The following is an 18,119-nucleotide window of genomic DNA, read 5'->3' as shown; positions in this document are numbered from 1 at the left end:
ATTAATCCAATTTATTAGACGCAGCGTTTCATGAACAGCTGCTGACATCTTTTGTATGTCAGTCCACTAGTATTTAGAGGAACATGTGGACGGATGTGCTGTAGGTGTTTTCTGATGAATTCCAGGGGTCATGGGAGAGTGTGTGTGTGGTTTACCACTGAACCGACCACATGAGATTAGGTAGAGGTTACAAATATGCCATTAGAATTTATGTGAGGAGGTCATGGCATAGACCTGAAGGCGTGACATGTAATTAATATAGTTACGCTCCATTAGCTGTGAGATCATTATGTAATACGTGTTGTGCATTTAGCACCTGACACAACAGCACTTTTTTTTTTCACAAGTCAATGAATGTCTACTCGTCGGCAAAATAGCAAGAACAGCTATAAATTGAATTATGTTCTATTCCTCCAGACATTATTCACCCAATGAAAACACCCCTAAGCTTGTAAATCTGCTGTAAAACCCAGTGTCCTCAATCAGGATGTAGCACACAAATGCTCGCACTAATTCAAGTGTTAACACGTACAGCTGAGCTGTGGTCGTCCTGATTTACAAGTTCGATTCTAAAGCCCGACCACATTTAATGCACAGAAACCACAAACAGTCCTGCACACACTCTCACAGCACTGCCTGCGAGCCTGCGCTTTACTGGCAGCACACGAACACATCACACCTACTTTGTGCACCCTTATAATAATTTTTTTGACACATCCTGTGTGAGATCTGAATAAATCATCAGGGTGTTTTTATAGAGTTTACCAGACTAGTAAAAGGAAATATTTTTTTTAAATTATTCAGGTTTATGGCTATATCATTCACTTGTGTGAATGTATTAAGAAAAAAGTGATCCAAACCGCTTCTGGAATTCATGTTCAAAGTGAAAATAACTCATTTCTAGCAATTAAAACATCCCGTTGGCATCTAAAGCCCTTTTGGTCTTCATTACATTTACCACCGCAGCCAAAGATGTGAAGTTTAACTTTAAACAAAGAGGATGTAGTTCAGCATTTAAAGCCGTTTCCAGGCCAGTGTCATTTTTGGTGAATGGATTTTAAAGTTTCTGTCTTCGGTAGCATCCAGCAGTTAAAACACAGACTTGAAATTAGTGTTCCGAGCCTCCGGTGCTGACAGACATCTAAGAACACTTCACTGGGCTCCCTGCGTGGACCATAATATGGCAGCAATCACTGCGTGGGGAAAGTCACATGATTCAGGCAGAGCTGCACGCTAAATAACACCATTTACTCGCAGTCTTCGCCCTGCATGTTAAAACATACACACAACTTGCTCTGGCCCAAAGTTAGAACCATCCTGGTTGCTGGTTTGGGGTCACGTTAGAAGTTTCATGGGACTTTCTTTTTCACTTTGCTGATTATCAAACAAACAACAGCACTTTGGAACGTCGCCGGAGCCCCGGTGGTCGAGCTACCACTGCTGTCTGCAGCCTGGACGGCCAACGTGGTTTTAGTTTCAGGTTTGGGTGCACAGAAAAACACAGTTTGTGACTTTAACTTTCTGTTTCTGTTATTGTGAAAAGCAGAAAAGCTGCTGAGGCCTCCAAACACAGTATTTCCATTTGCACTCTGTGTGAGTAATCTTTCAGCTCCATTCTGTTATCCAGAGTCCTCTCTGATAGCCAGCGCGCCCGTGAATGCTTTCATACTCTCACCTCCGTGCCTCGGCTCTAACCCACTCCCCTCCTCAGATTCCATTAAAAAGCATAACTTCAGCTCCTGCAGCTCGATCAAATAGAGCAGCTAATGCATTTTTCTTGCTTTTTGAATTTTTTTCCCAGTGTACCTCGTATTTACATATAGATTGAGTATTTATCAGTCTGCAGTTTAAGGCAGATTCAGTGTAGTCCACTTCATTAAACCATGTTGGATTTATGTATATTTAATGAAAAGTTGATGTAGGCAGTGTAATTCTTTGAACAAGGGAATATGCTTGGTATGCACGGTGAATAATAACGAGTGGGATGTGGTCAGATGAAATTCCAACTGTCGTTGGAGCAGTTTGGCCAGTTTTTATTCCACATAAACACGACAGAGTTCGATAAATGCTTTAGATCTGTCTATACATATATATGTGTCTGACCTGCTGAAAGACCAACTTGTGTTCCTTTATTATCTATAAAAAATTCACTGGATATTAATAACCTTTGAAACAGCTCTAGTGTGCCACCTAGTGGGTGAAAATATCCCCACACTACTCACAATATGATTTAAAAAAGAGCAAAAACAAATTTGTGTGTAGCTCCTTTGTGTACATTTTCTGGATGAATTCTTGAGGAATCTATTACTCTTTATCTGGAAGCAACATCAGGTATGTGACTTCACAGGGGTCGTGTGAGTTCTTTATCCTCCAGTCACTGTGGAATCAGGTTGACAATGCTTGGAAACGGTAGGGGGGGTGTGAATAGAGAGGCTGACAGGACAAATGGTGCACCACAGGCTGGAATGTTGACAAAATGTAACAATAGTCCTCAAAGTTGGAGGCCCAGCCTGGAATATGCAGGAGGTTTTGGCCTTTTCTGCACCAAACGGAGAGTAATTGTAGTTTGCAGACACATCCTTTAATGTTCTTCCTCCTCTGAGCGATGGGGCATCGTTCTTATCACCTTCATCTCTTAATAAGGCCTTGATGAGATGCTGGAGTCAGTTCAATGAGGGGGACAGATGTTCCCTCGGGCCAGATTGGCTGGAAACCTGATGACAGCTGGATCCGAGGCAGGTAACCCGCCTTTGATATCAACAGAACCTTTCTTCTGCAGGTAGCTGCCCTGGCAGGCAACAGGAGGACAATCAGATGGAAGAACAGACGCAGTCTCATCGCTTGCCAGGAGACCCTGTGAACTTTCCAAGAGTCAGAACAGACCCAACGTGGCCGTGCACATACATTCCACGTGCAGCAACGGTGGAGTCAAGACAGCTCAGGATGAACTGATAAATGAAGACGACTCCAGTGTTTGATGTAATGTTGAGGTGCAAACTAGCTAATTGATATTTATAGATCAGACTTGAACAGCAACCTGTCCAGGATGGACCCCACTGATGCTCCAGCCCCCCGGGACCCTGCACCCTGGAGGAGCGTTGACAGGTCATAAATGGATCTTTGTTAGGAGGGAATTCTGCCTCATGCGTGACATGTTTCTTTTTCATACAGGAGAAACAGAGTTTTCTTTGTGGATTCGGGCTTTTTTAATTCACTTATGCTTAATGACTTTTTTGCAGGGATTCCGAGGCAGACAGTGACCTCTTTTCCATTTCCATAAGGTCATGTTTTCCACCATGTTCTGCATGAATCTAATGGATTGTCCATTTGGATCTCGCTGACTTGCGTGCGCAGGTTTCCAAGCGGCATTTTTCCCTTAACATGTCGCCGCTGAGCCGTTGCCAAATCAAACTTTCCTGTCAGTAATTCTGTCGCCGTGTTCGGTGTGAAGACTTGCCAATCCAACCCTCCCGACGTGTTATGTTGTAAATACCAAGTGTTTAAAGTGTTTGACGGGGAAGCGGATGAGACGCGGCAATTTCAGCTGAGGAGAGAACTGCATTTTTTTTTACTTGGCGTGTCCTTCGCGCTCATGCTGTTGTCGAGTTAAAAGCACTTCTGAGGGCTTGATTAAAGGTTGCTTGTTAGAAAAACATGACAAGTGAGGGTTTATTTGGATTGAAGCAGGATGAGGGAAGACTGGAAGACTTTCCTTCCATTAATGTTGCACTCCTGTTGGCACTTCACTCACAAATGAGCACAAGTCCCCCGTTTCTGAGGTGATTGTGTCAGGCTCACAATGAGTCCAGTCTCCTGAAGGTGAGACTTCAGAGAGGCTGGCCCTGAACAATGACCTGGCGTCCAAGGACACGTCAGGCAGGGACACAATAGGCCGCTGGGAGGTCACCGCCAGTTGAAACTTCACTCCACAGCCAACAAGTGCAGCTTTATAAGAAACACCAGTAGGTCCTAGAACCTTTCTACCAGGATGTTACTGGTTCCTGTCGTTGAGGGGATTGATTCTTGGTGTTTCTGCCACATCTTCACGTCCTGTAAAGATTATCCAAAACCACTGAATTCCAGCAAATACCATGCTGTCGTGCCAGTCTCACCGAGACAACAAATGGACTGATTGCGAGTGAGACTCTGACAACTGGTGTGATGAACGGAGCAGAAAGGCCTGAAGAGGATCTTCCACTGATGTCTTGCCTTCACGGTAGTTTGAAATTTTATCTCTTTATCTGTACTCCCTTCTCTTTGAAATTCTGCAGCCTTCCCTTCAACCTGAAAGGCACTTGGAGGTGGGATTTCTGCTCTTTTACAGTACTTGTGAAGCCGCCTTTGTCTTCTCGTGTGCAGGCTTGACGTGTGGAATGTAATATGTGACATCAGCAGTTTTCCATGGCTTATTGCTTTCTCATTATGGTATGAAGGTTCTGTGCTGCCATGGTGGTCCTCTAGGCTTGAAAGACATGCCGTGTCCCCATCAGCCTCCGTCTCTACCCTTTCACCCAGAGACGCGGCTCTACCTCTACCTCATCGTGCACTCTCCCTAATCTCTCCGCATGGGTCCTCCAGGGAGGGCTCACAGCCATCTTTGTTCCTCCCACCAGCACCTCTTGAGAGCAGGAGGCTGGGCCCATTCCAGCAGCGACTGGTCACTGAATGGTGGGAGAGTTTGGGTCCAGCTCTCCTGACTGATGGATGGCCTGTCTGGCTTTATCTGAGCAGGATGGACGCTGCGCTGGCTGCGGCCCACAGATTGTCACTTTTGACTGTTTTATCAGCGCCTGATTTATAGAGCTGTCATCCCCCTGGAATGAAGTTCCCAGGCGCTTCAGCCGTCCCCACCTCCGGCCTGTCGCACACTCATCCGGGGACTGTGGTCTGTCCGGCCGGTCCGAGAACTGCGTCACCAAACCAGGGGTGGACGCGTCAACAAAGCCTGACCTTCAACATCAGAAAGCTGCTGTGAAACGACGCGGCGTCCAGATGAGGCTCGCCGTCAAACCACAGCGGAGTTCCTTCCTTATCCTGGCTTTGATGAACCGTTGGAGAGCCGGAGGAGAGGCCAAGTGGACCGGGGCCTCTTGCACACTGCGATGTTTTACTTAGACAAAGCTGCTTTTATGCAACTGTCAGGAGGGGAAGTGATTCAGGGTCTTTCTGCTAAGCACAAAGGTGCAGCGGGTGTTCATTTTAATTTGCCATTATGAATATAAAGACCCACAAAGAGCAAAACTATCTTCTTTTTTTATGTAACTACAAGAAATAACAGTGTCAAACACACACGTGTGACTGTACAGACACGTTCTATAGCTGTGTGTTTTAAAGGAGTTGTCATCTGAATTTTGCTTTTTCAGTATTTTATCTCTCTATTACTGTTTTAATGAGAGATTCATCCTGGTGGTGGAGATCGACTCTCAGATGAGACACTGCAGGTCAGGAGAGAACATTCAGGATAATTCCACTGCACAAACAGTGGACTGCTGCGCGTGCACGAGGGTAATCCCCGATGAAAATGAAGATCCAAGTCAGAGCTGGTCTGCTGCAGGTAGAGAAAATCCTCCCGCTGTGATTTTGTCATGTTAAATCTGTTTGACTTTGCAGCTGAGCCAGACGTTAGCGTATATTCCTGGTTTCTATGATGGCCTTTTCCAATCAGGCTGTCTGGGATCAAATACGCTGGCAGGACTCTTGTAATGAACCTGTTTCATGGGCTGTGATGGGGGCACAAAAAAGGGGGGGGCGGCATGTCAGCCGGAATCATTCCAGGCGAGCTGGAGACTTTCCTGCAGACACCTCCTCCTCCTCCTCCTCCTGTTCCTCCCAGCTCTACTCTTCCTCCTCCTCCTCCTGTTCCTCCCAGCTCTACTCTTCCTCCTCCTCCTCCTCCTCCTGTTCCTCCCAGCTCTACTCTTCCTCCTCCTCCTCCTCCTCCTCCTCCTGTTCCTCCCAACTCTACTCTTCCTCCTCCTCCCAGCTCTACTCTTCCTCCTCCTCCTCCTGTTCCTCCCAGCTCTACTCTTCTTCCTCCTCCTCCTCCTCCTCCTCCTCCCAGCTCTACTCTTCTTCCTCCTCCTCCTGTTCCTCCCAGCTCTACTCTTCTTCCTCCTCCTCCTCCTCCCAGCTCTACTCTTCCTCCTCCTCCTCCTCCTGTTCCTCCCAGCTCTACTCTTCTTCCTCCTCCTCCTGTTCCTCCCAGCTCTACTCTTCTTCCTCCTCCTCCTCCTCCTCCTCCTGTTCCTCCCAGCTCTACTCTTCTTCCTCCTCCTCCTCCTCCCAGCTCTACTCTTCTTCCTCCTCCTCCTGTTCCTCCCAGCTCTACTCTTCCTCCTCCTCCTCCTCCCCTTCCTCCCAGCTCTAATCTTCCTCTTCCCCCTCCTCCTGTTGCTCCCAGCTCTACTCTACCTCCTCTTCCTCCTCCTGTTCTTCCTCCTCCTCCTCCTCCCAGCTCTTCTCTTCCTCTGGCCTGAATCATACACCTTTAATAGCGTGTAATCTCGTATAGGGTCGGATTCATGACCTTTCCCTGGGACCAGATCAAAGAATGCACTAAACCAGTTTCTCTTTAACATTTGTGATCCGCATTTGTAGAAAAGATGATCAGGTGACTTCTGATGTGTGACTGTTGTTCTTAATAATCGATGTTCTCAAACGCCACACGACACCAGGCGGTTTGCCGTGACGGCCACTTTAACGGTTTTAAGAAGCTCAGTGCTGGACGACGGAATTTATCAGGACACAACGTTGAACTTAAGAGCGGACCAGAGCTTTTGTTGTCGTCACACAGATGAACAATGAGCACCGGCAAAGCACTTTTAATCTTAATTCAGCATCACCTATAGTATAATATATGATGACCTATTGTAGTTTTTGAAAAAAGTTAGATGTCACATAGTTTAATTATATTTAAGCAGAAGTTTCACATTATTTAGTGTATAGATGACATCATTAGGTGGTGCCCCCCACCCCCCCACCCCGACCCCACCGGCACATTTCTGCACCTGTACAACAAGTTCTTGCTGTCAACACATCCCCCTGTGAAATGATTTTCATCACCATAATGATTCCATAAATCAAAGATTGCCCGATAATGTGAAACATTAGCGGATTAGTGGCCGAGGCAACAGTCTTCTTTATTGCTTTGGTAAAAACAATGTAGATTCAGCGTCTTGGGTGTTTGAGATCACTCTGCTGGAGTATCAGGATCACTGTTGTCAGACTTGAGTCGCTGCAGGATAAAATTAAAGTGAGATGGAAGATAAAGGTAAGAATGTGTGTGATCATTTTGACTGATTTACTGGTGGGATAAATCAGATAGTAATCCTTTATTTTAGATTTTACCCTTCGCAGCATTTCCATCAAACTCCAACTGCAAGAACATATAGTATGAAGTATTTTTGGTACAATTAAATCGTTTTCAATAAAACTGGGGACTCTGCTGGCAGCGCAGGCTGTTTTTAGAGCAACACCACCTGTTGGTGCTCCTCTCCTGCAGCATCTTAATGCAGACGTTGCATCTCTGTGTGCAGACGGAGGCAGACGTGCCACTGTTACTCTGCCAATGTGACCTGTCACCACAGGCTTTTACAGGGGGCAGCGGGGGTCTCAGGATGCTCGGGGGAGCTGTAAAAGTGTTAACGCCCTGCTTACTGTGTACACTGATGTAAGGGAAAGGCTTGGTTACATGAACAGCCACCTGTTCCCCTCTGGTCTGGGACGACTGCCCCAGCGATCCCAAAAGAAGCCTATTGTGACCAGAAACATCGCGGTTACAGACTCCCACCCACTGTGGTAGACCTGCATTTGCAGAATGTTAGCTGTGCTGTGCAGCCTTGGGAACGATCGGCCTGTTTTTAGAGGAGATTTACAGTATTAAGCCATCAGATGATGTCACTACCTTAATGTGACACCTTCTCAACTGCTTCATGACATACTTCAGCAGAAACTTTAGCTGGATAATTGCTTTCCTTTTATGCCCTCAGATGAAGTGGAGTGATGTTCTGTGTCTTATTGTAATCTGATATTCTAATCTCAGACTACTTACATAAAGATTACAAATAGCAGCATGTTACTTGTAAAAGCAAATCAGTAAACTTCCCGCTCAACGCTGTAATATATCCAGTCCTTTTTACTGCTCATCCTGCTCTTCCTGAACCACCAAACAAGCTATTATAAATATTTGACCCTATAAGAGAATCTGGCCGGCGGTGCGGGTTGAAATGGCGGGTGTTACCACCCCCAACATCCCGTACACACTCACAAAAACACACAAACACACTCATGTCTCAGCTGCGATAACAAACACTGAAGCTTCCCCCATTTACTTTTTAAAACAAAGAATTTACACGGTGTTTGTTTTATGCATGATGGCTGATTATATCTTTGCTGTGAGTAATGTATACGACTGCCCGGAGACTAAAACAGGATTTCCTGAATGGTCCTGTTATTGGTAATCTCCGACTTTTAAATGCTCCATTAAGCTTTTTGTCAAATTCAATTAGGCTTTAATTATCAGTTAATTTGCAGTTTTTCAAAAGTATTCCTTGATTCTTGATATAATCATAATAATAATCAAGCTAGCATGGCTGCTAATTAGCCTAATAAACTTTATCTATGCTAAGTATGTAACTGTGTGGATAACATGGAATATCTTGACAGAAGGCTGCTGTAAGTTTTACAGGAGGAGGTAGAGGAGGTTAATCTCACTGCAGCTGCTGTTTGAGGCCTTCACTTACAGCTAATTACATTAGAGCAACTGGGTTATCAAAATATCATCGGTCTGTGGAGCAGAAGAGGGGGGCTCTGACACCAGAACGAGAGTAAAGAAGATTCTTCATTCACCACTGCTGCCAATTACAGCAAAACTGTGACTCTAAAAAAATGAATGAAATGGAAGTTGTTTCACACGTAGACTGAGGACACATTTCACACTTGACGCGAGAGCTATTATTTGACTGCCAGTGAGCCTATTTTAAATCTTACAGTCCTGTAAATCACTTTCCAACTGTGGAAGGTGGTTCATGAGTTGTCTCTCCTAAGGGATTTTGCTGCAGCCAACATCTTAACACTATGAGAGATAAAGAAAAACGAGAAAATAAAACTCCAGAAGTGATAAGAAATAAACCACTGGTAGCACTAATGCCCCTCCTTGTTGCCCCTCTTGCTAAATGTCAGCGGCATCGCCTCTATTTGTCTGAGTGCAGCACAAAACCATCATGAACCTCAAAGTTAAAGACTTAAGCATCACTTTCTGTCTTGGAAGACATTCAAACCTGTTTTCAGGAGCTTTGGGGTCAGGACAAATAGTACCAGTGTCAAAGCTTTAATACCTTTTCAGCAGCTACCACATAAACAACATGAACAGGCACGTGGGCTCGCAGCAGAGTCGAGCATAAATTAGAGAGAGGTTGAGATGTGGAGCCCCGAGGCCTGCTGGAGCCAGAGAACATGTGAGTAATAAACTGTCTGGAGGTGCAGAGAGAGGGTTTGTTTGGTCAGGGGAGGCCAGCCTTTCCTCATGTCAGGTGGACACAGGTTTGTAGCCTCCACAGTACCAGTGTTCAACATGCAGAACATGATGCTAAAGCTAAACAAACAGCTGGGAAAAGGTCATGGCTGCTCTGTAATCAGATTACACCGCTGTGCAAGTTTGAAATTACAGCTGAAACCCAAAATCTGCGGATTCCTTCTTCTTCGTTATCGGAGTGCAGTGAAATGTTAATACGATTCCAAATGTGGGAAACCTTCTTAATTAAAGGCGGAATTCATGACGTGTTGAATTTATAGGGCCAGCGCTCCCATCAGATGGTAAAATAACATCTCGGTGACCACAACGTGACTCAGCAAAGACACTTTATTACACACTGGTGCGAAGAGCGGATGAATAACGCATTCCTTTCTGAATCATCTGCATTCAACCTGACAGCCTCATTTCCGTCACACTGTAACACGATAGGGTGTATTTATGACACAAAACTTTGTCATCCAGCTTTGTGTGAAACCTGAGACAAATATTACAAAAGGGTCCAGCTGTTAATGTTGGTGAAAGATAGAGGGAGACCTGCCCTGGGGGCTCTAATTCTACCCTCGTAGCAGCGTGAGACGCTTTATTGTACATCCATCACCTGTCGCGGGATCATTGTTGTCTTAACATAGGGGAACTTTAAAGGAGAGCCCGTGTGTCTCTGATCAGATTGTGACACAGTGGGAATTATGTCACTGACTGCATCTTCTCGCGTGCCATCGCTGTGGCATCTCCCCGTCTCCATCATGCAAACACACTGTAACTGTGTTCAATTCAATATCACCTGCACGATGTTGGAAAATGTCCGAGGGCAACAATGAGCAGCTCGTCATCGTTCGTGCCGGTGCTTGGTCACTACGACACTGAGCCCATCATCATCGGCCATAAATGCACTAAAAATGTTTGTGTTCACCCTGATAAGAAAGAACAAAGCGATACACATCTCGTCCCATGAGCTCAATCCTTTTGCTCAGTCTCCCCACGGAAACCAAGTGATTCCATATTTAAAATGTTAGCGTGATAGTAAAGAGGATGAACCTGTTATCTCTCAGCAGTGTCTGTCTGGGTATTTTCCTCGCTGTTTTGGAGTGTTTGTTTTTGTCTTTATCTGTCGCGTGCTGACATGCAATCTGGATGTTTGCCTGTACGATGTCTAGTACTTTAGATCGGAGACACTCACGGGAGCTGATTAGACACGGAACAGAACCTCTGCATGAGCCCTGCTCTCAGCATATTGTTGCCTGGACCTTTTCTCAGAGCAACTTTATAATGTGGCTCAGTAACACTCACTCGCTGTGCATCAGAGGTGAAAAGAAAGAGCGGATAAATGCCTTGACAAGCGTTTAATAAGCAGTGAAGTGAATCTTTAGCAGCCATTTTAATGTGACGGGTTTGTTCAACTCATCATGAGGTCCAAACTTTCTCTTGTTCTTTACTGCAACGCACTCCAAACGTGCTGTGGAAGGTCTGTAGAAGATCTCCTGTTGGAGCATCTTGAACCTCTTCAAACTCATTAACAATCTCTGGTGATGCTATTGTGCTACAGATGCTAGTTTTTCTTGCCCAAACATTCTTTATAGTACTTAACATTTCCAAGTTGGAGCTAAATGGAGTGCAGCTATGCGCCAAAACTGAACTGCTTCTTGTGGGGCCACAATAAAGTGATTTCACGATATTTTCCTGCTATTCATAGCAATAATTTTGGCACAGGATTATCTAGGCTTATCAACTTTTTTTCCCCTCCTTTAATGTATAACGAAGGCAGTAAGTTTGTGCGTGAACCATGAAGTTTTGCTGCCACACAGCAAGATAAAAAAGGCACTTGTGCAGCCAAGCGCTCAGATCGGCACAGCAGCAGTGAACAGTGTATGAAATGCCACTTTGTTTGTCCTCAGGTACCAGTGATTACATTCTCCAGAGCGAAGCGCCGAACAGGACCCGTTTTCATGAACTTTTTTCCTAGAGGGGCACTGCAATTTTAGTTTATTAAACCTCAAAGTAGGAGAAGGATTGTATTTCCCTGCATATGGAGGCTGGTGCCAGACATGACCTACTCTGAGTCCTTTAAATGCACATAATGCACATGCTTGCTCACATATAGTATAAACTATAAAATAGTTGCACGTATTTGTGCACGGAGAGGCCGAGTTTCTCTGCATGCTTGCGCTAAGTATCTGTGTTCCTTTAGAAAACTAAATTAGAGCTGTCTAATAACTTTTATAAACACATAAAGTAAATTCACCAATCAAAATGTTGTCTTAACAATAGCTGAAAGATAGTTTTAGCGGGCCGATGAGCATTAAAAGGACCTAATCTATCCTAAGCAGGAGGAACATCAAACACAGACTTTCATACAGTTTTATGCTTTTAACGACTCCTATTTTTCACTAAAACAACATGTTTGCCACTTTACTCACTATCATTTTTGTCTTACCTGATGGGTCTTGTCTCTGGTGGTTCAGGACACACACACACACACACACACACACACACACAGACGCACACACGCACACACACACACAGACGCACACACACAGCAGTGAGCGTCTCCAACCACTGCAGACACAACAGCAGTGGTGAAAAGCTGCTCAGGTCCTGCTGTGTGTCCGTTTCATCCAAACTTCTTTCCCCTGTGATTTAAGTCATTGTTGAAATCTTGGAAATTCTCGTTCGGTGACTAAAACATGAAGGACAACATTGGAAGCATTTATGGGAAATAAAAATGTGCAGACTGTCCAGTAAAACAGTGAATTTTCTGACTTTGCGGTGAACGTTGGCTGATGCTCGTGCGTCACTGTCTGCTCTGGTCTGCTCTCAGCTCCAGATTCTGCTCCAAACAGCTGACGTTTACCTCCAAAAGTTTGATACTTTGATTAAAAACGCCACCACAACACTTGTAAATATGTCATCAGACGCAGGCAGCGCCACTCTCATCATATTTCACGGTCGTCAAAGAGAGAAGCTGGTGTAGCAAATAAAACTGTGTCATCACTGTTGGGACCAGTATTTATATCACTGGACAGACCTGGGGCAATTAATGTTTATTATAAAATAAACACTAATTTCCAGTCAACCAGTCTTGGATTTTAATTGGCCCATTCACCCTGTTTGTAAGGATACGTGATACAACCGGTGAGTGACTGTTCTTTTTCCTTTATAGCTGCTCTCCACTGTGTAATTACAGCCGATATTGGACGTGAAAGCAAACACTCCATCAGGGTTAAATGGTAAAAAAGGACCTTCTTTCCCCAGAAATAGCAAAGTTAGAGCTTGAATCCAAGAATTGGGGCTCCGTCACTCCCAGAAAATAGTGTGGTTCCATGACAACATCAGACAACAGCAAACGCAGACATTCAGCCCTGTAGATTCATAAAGCCTCTAAAAGGTGAAAGGTTTTGTTTCTTCAAAATGTCTTAGGTTTTACAGTGATGTTGTAACATTAACACGGTAACATTAATCTCCTGTTTACTGTACAGGCTTCGGAGCCAGCAGGAAATTGTTGGTGTGGTGACGAGTACAGAGGTACTGAAATGTGTGACGGCTCTCGTGTTTATGAACAACGGTGCCACAGTCACTGTTTTACACAAAGAAAAGGAAATTCCTTTTTGGTTTTTCCACCTACTCCTCCACGCTTGATGTCCACGTGTTTGTCTGCACGCACAAACAGATTTAACTTTAGGAGTTCTGTGGTCATGTGCTACCAGTTATTCCTTTACTATGTCATCTATTGCTGAGTGCATTAATAAGAGCTAATTTGATTATAATTTTAAAGGAACTGTTAAATTAAGGCAAAACATATTCAGCAGTTTTAGCTGAAAAATAGCTTGTGCTTTGGAAAATTATGCAAGCACAAGCAAAACATGTGCCAAACACGCATAAAAGATCAGTGACGTAAAAGCTATAAAAGCTGTAAAGCAGTTTTGACTTTGCACGGTCTTCAGAACAGTTCTAACAAACCAGTTAATCTAGTAATTCAAGACCTGGACACGAGGGAAAGATGCACGTAAATGACCTCTGCTAATAAGCAAAACTCGATCTTTCATTCAGCCGAAACAAGCCCGAAAGAGCTCTCATCAATAATCAATAATTAAAAATGAGTGACAAGCAAGTTAATCCAGCAATCTCAGCCTTGCATAAAATGTCCCCCTGAGCTATTTTGGTGCCTGGCTCTGGTCCACCCAGCCACATGTGGCGCCCAGATGTTGCTCCTGGGGTGGATGGATGTGACTGAGCTCATGAATGTCTTTGGAACGAGAAGAAACCAATAGATGCTGATACATAGCAAAGTTATCTCCTTTCTTAGCTGGATTTTGGATAATTTTCTTGAAAATGTGGGAGCATTTTGGCAGCAACACATCATGAAAAGGCTTCTACTTCATACCAAACCGAATTAAGACCTGAGCGAGATGCTTAGTGTACATTGGATGTATGCATGTATGAGTTAAATATTAGCCTGTGACCTGTGTTCAAGGTTAAAGTATCTAAGAGGATTAGAGGTCACAGAAGGTTTAGAGAACCCAAACAAGTTCACCCCAGAAAGCTTATACACTTCTATACTTACAGGTTTGCCAGACAAATCGATATAAATGAAAATATGAAAGTAAAAGGAAGGAAAATGTCAGGACCTTGAAAAGAAAATAACAAGTGGGTGTTTTGAGACGCGGCGGTTCTATATCGCACTTTTTTAGACAAGGATGAAAGAAGCTGCAGGATGAGAAAGTGCTGTCATTTAAGCTTGTGATAGGAGCAGTTCAATCTGTGGTTGCTTCCTCGTTTCAGACATCACAGATTAGACATGTGGAGAGTTAGTCTCAAAACAGTCTGGAGCTCCGTTTGACCGTTTCATCCAGTTCTCGCCATAACATTGGAAATGCCCCGAGGCGCCTTCACAACGTGAATTTGTCCATGTTGGGCCGAATGAAGCGAACGCAGCTCTGATCTCCTCTTCAGTCCCCAGAGAGTGCTGGGATTCATCTAAGAAAAAGAGATTTTTCAAAGAAGGCTGAGAAAAAAGATCTGTAACCCATCTGGGCAGATCCTTTCATCAATGTCACATGCAGTCAGGACTCTCACGTGAACCATGGATCTCGTCTTTCTACTGACCATCGAAGGATGGGCTTTTGTGTTACGACTCGCATAACGACAGACATTAGCAATATCAAGCATGACGGAGGTCGACGTTTGACCGAAGATAACAGATATTTCATTTACTAAATGGTTTTGGTATTGGGAGCATTAAAGTTACTAATCTGGATCTTTTAAGGTTATTTTTGCTCCACCGAAACACTTTTGTGAGCCATATTTCAGACAGAACAGGTGTTCCAGCAATGTTAATGCTAATGTTAACGTCCCATGACCAAGCAAACACAAGAAACAAAACATCTTCATGAGCTAAAGGCATTTGGAATTTGTTAAAGGAAAAGAGGAACCTTGCATTTATAACCAGGCACTTGTCCCTCCAGAGGTCAAGTATTATCTTTAAATCGGTTGTAGCTGCAGTGCTCAGCAGCAGCAGCCACACCTTTGACGTCTGTCAGTATTCTGACCCCCTCAGAGCCCCTCAGGTATAAACAAAGACACACACTGTTTCATCCAGCACACACAGAACAAATAACTGTATTCATGGCCCTTTGCTCACAATTATTTTTATCTCTCTCAAGTCTTCACAAAGGAAAAATGACGGTCATTATCTGGTGATGGGCTAAATGAGGCATTGTTGACAACGATGGACATCCCAGCCAGACTCAGGAACAGGCAGAAGCCCGGTAGTGCCCCAGTTTTGGTTCGGGCGGTCAGACATTCTGGTTGGCTGACCTGGAACTGATTTTGTTCAGATCCAAAGTCTTGACACTTGCAGCGACGAAGTGAGGGGGAGAAGCAGGAAAACCTCCTTCCTGCTTCATGGTACTTCCTGGTCAAATCTTTCTGCTCTGACGCTCACATTGTAGACTTGAGGAACGGGCAGCAGCTCATTAACCACATATTACTCAGCCGGGAATCTGTCTTTCTGTCTTTCTTTTTCTTCAACAGTGCTGTTTCCAATGAAACCCAACCCATTCCAACGTGTTGGTGCTGTGGAACAGAGCAATAATGGGCATTATTTGTGCTCGACTCCTCTCTGGGTCTCATCTCTGGACCTGGGAGAAGTTGGCAAGGGAGCGTGACGAAAGAACTGCAGCTATTGAGTCCCTCCTGACCTCAACTCCTTTACATTGTCACTCATAATGACCTCAGAGGGCTTGCCTCTGCTCCATGCATGTCTGTCAAAGAGGCCCTCTCGGCATGTTTTAAATACTTAACAGTTGCTTGTTTGAAAAATTCATACAGCACACTGGTGCTTTAGATGAACTGGATGTGAGGAACATGTCTGCTGTCTATCAAAATCAACATTTCCTCTTGCAGTTTGACACATGACAAAGTAACACCTGTGTGATGCAGAACAGGCCTCTCAGTCATCTCGCAGCCATTAACTTTTGGAGCTGTGTGGAGTTAACAGCCACATAAAACACAACCTGCATCGAGGCTTCTGGATCTGGGCTCAGATGTGGAACATAATGGCTGTAGTGAGTCTTGCTTTTTACACATTGGTCGTGGGACACATGTCTTCCCAAAGCACCCTCGCTGACCAAATGTCATGGAAGAAAGTGAAAGTGAACTTTTGGATGCATAAATGTATATAATAAATGTATATGATTGCATAGCTTTTCATCTTCTTCTGGAAAGATCAGGAAGCTACTGACGCCTCATGATACTGAAAAGTTAGTCCAGCATTTGTTACTTCCAGGCTGGGCTATTGTAATCCTTTATTATCAGGGTGTCCAAACAACTCTTTAAGAAGCCTCCAGGTGATCCAAAATGCTGCAGCCAGAGTTCTGACAGATATTGACAAAAGAGATCACATAACTCCTGTAATGGCGTCTCTTCATTGGCTGCCCGTTAAATTTAGAATAATTTTTAAAACCCTTCTTTTGACCTACCAGGTTCTCAGAGGCCTAGCTCCATCCGACCTGGAGGAGCTAGTGGCACCTTACCAGCCCAATAGACCACTCCGCTCTCAGAATGCTGGTCTACTTGTGGTTCATAGAGTCTCTGGGAGTAGAATGAGGGGCCGAGCATTTAGCTACCAGCCCCCCCTGCTATGGAACCAGCTCCATGTCCAGGTACAGGAGGCTGACTCCATCGCTACTTTTAAAATTAGGCTTAAAACCTTCCTCTTTGAAAAAGCTTAATGTCAGTAATTCTGTAGTTCCAGTTACTATCATAGATAGACAAATTATCATACTGGGGGGGTCGTCTAAACATTAGGTTAACATCTTAGCTATGCTGCTATAGGCCAAGGCTGCCGGGGTCCGGAAACATGATCACCTGACAGGCCTCTGTCACCCCACTGGGTCATGGTCTCCTCTCCTCTCCTCTCCTCTCCTCTCCTCTCCTCTCCTCTCCTCTCCTCTCCTCTCCTCTCCTCTCCTCTCCTCCTCGTAGATCAGCGATGATGTTATTTATTGTGTAGTTTCTCTGTTTCTCCCACCTCTCTCTCTCTCTCTGTATCCATCTACAGGTATGGCCGTCTTTATAGCTGTATGCTGACCTACTTACCTCTGACCCTGCTGACACACTCAACTCCTACACCAGCACTTTGTTATAATTAATGTATTTCCCTGATCTCTGCCTATTCTCTCCTCTACCTGTCCTCCCCCCTTCTCCTCCCTCTCTACCCAGCCGGCCATCAGCAGGAGGGTCCCCCTACATGAGCCTGGTCCTGCTCAAGGTTTCTTCCTGTTAAAGTGGAGTTTTTCCTTGCCACTGTTGCTTGTTGCGGGTCAGGCCCTGGGATTCTGGAAAGCGCCTAGAAACAATTTTGATTGTAATAGACGTTATATAAATAAAGATTCATTTGATTTGTGTTAGAACACTCTTTAAATATCCCTAAAGCAATTGTATATGAGGGTAAGACCTTTCTGAATCAAATGCCAGTTTTTTAAATGTTAAAATATGATTGAAATAAAAAAGTGTTTTTAAGGGCTTGGTCAATAGCTGTAGTCAGCCATTAACATTACATACCCTAACTGGAAATTAATCTAGAGGCTTCTTTTCAAATGGAATGCAAACATTAGTTACGACTTTACACTCCACCTCAGCCTCCACCCACAACTGCACAAAATGACACTATTTGTTCAATTTGCCTGAAGTTTCTGAGCCCTCTGAGGCTGCAGTGGCTTGACATCACTTCCACATTAAATCCTTATCTCAGGATGTACCGAAACACCAAGGGCTGACAAGAGTATAAGAAAAGGTTGACAGAGGAGGCGCTATTAAGGTAAAACAGGTAAGATTTTGTTTATTCCCCAATGACATGATTCAAACCATTATCACCATTGAATGCTGCATCTCTCTTTTTGCTCATCAATAATGTGGATGCATGAGATTAAAGTTGACCCTTTAGCAAAAGCCTGAACACTTGAATATTGTTCTCCGTCTGGCACCGTGCCCTTCTGCCAAAGCACAATTTCTTGCTACTGTTTAATATAATCCAGAGGAACATTTCCAACAAGAGTTGAGGTCAGGTTGCAGCCAGGATTGTGAACGGAAA

The sequence above is a fragment of the Takifugu rubripes genome, chromosome 19 (assembly GCF_901000725.2).
Source record: "Takifugu rubripes chromosome 19, fTakRub1.2, whole genome shotgun sequence".
Classification (NCBI taxonomy): Eukaryota; Metazoa; Chordata; class Actinopteri; order Tetraodontiformes; family Tetraodontidae; genus Takifugu; species Takifugu rubripes.
Note: the sequence above shows the minus strand (reverse complement) of the source record.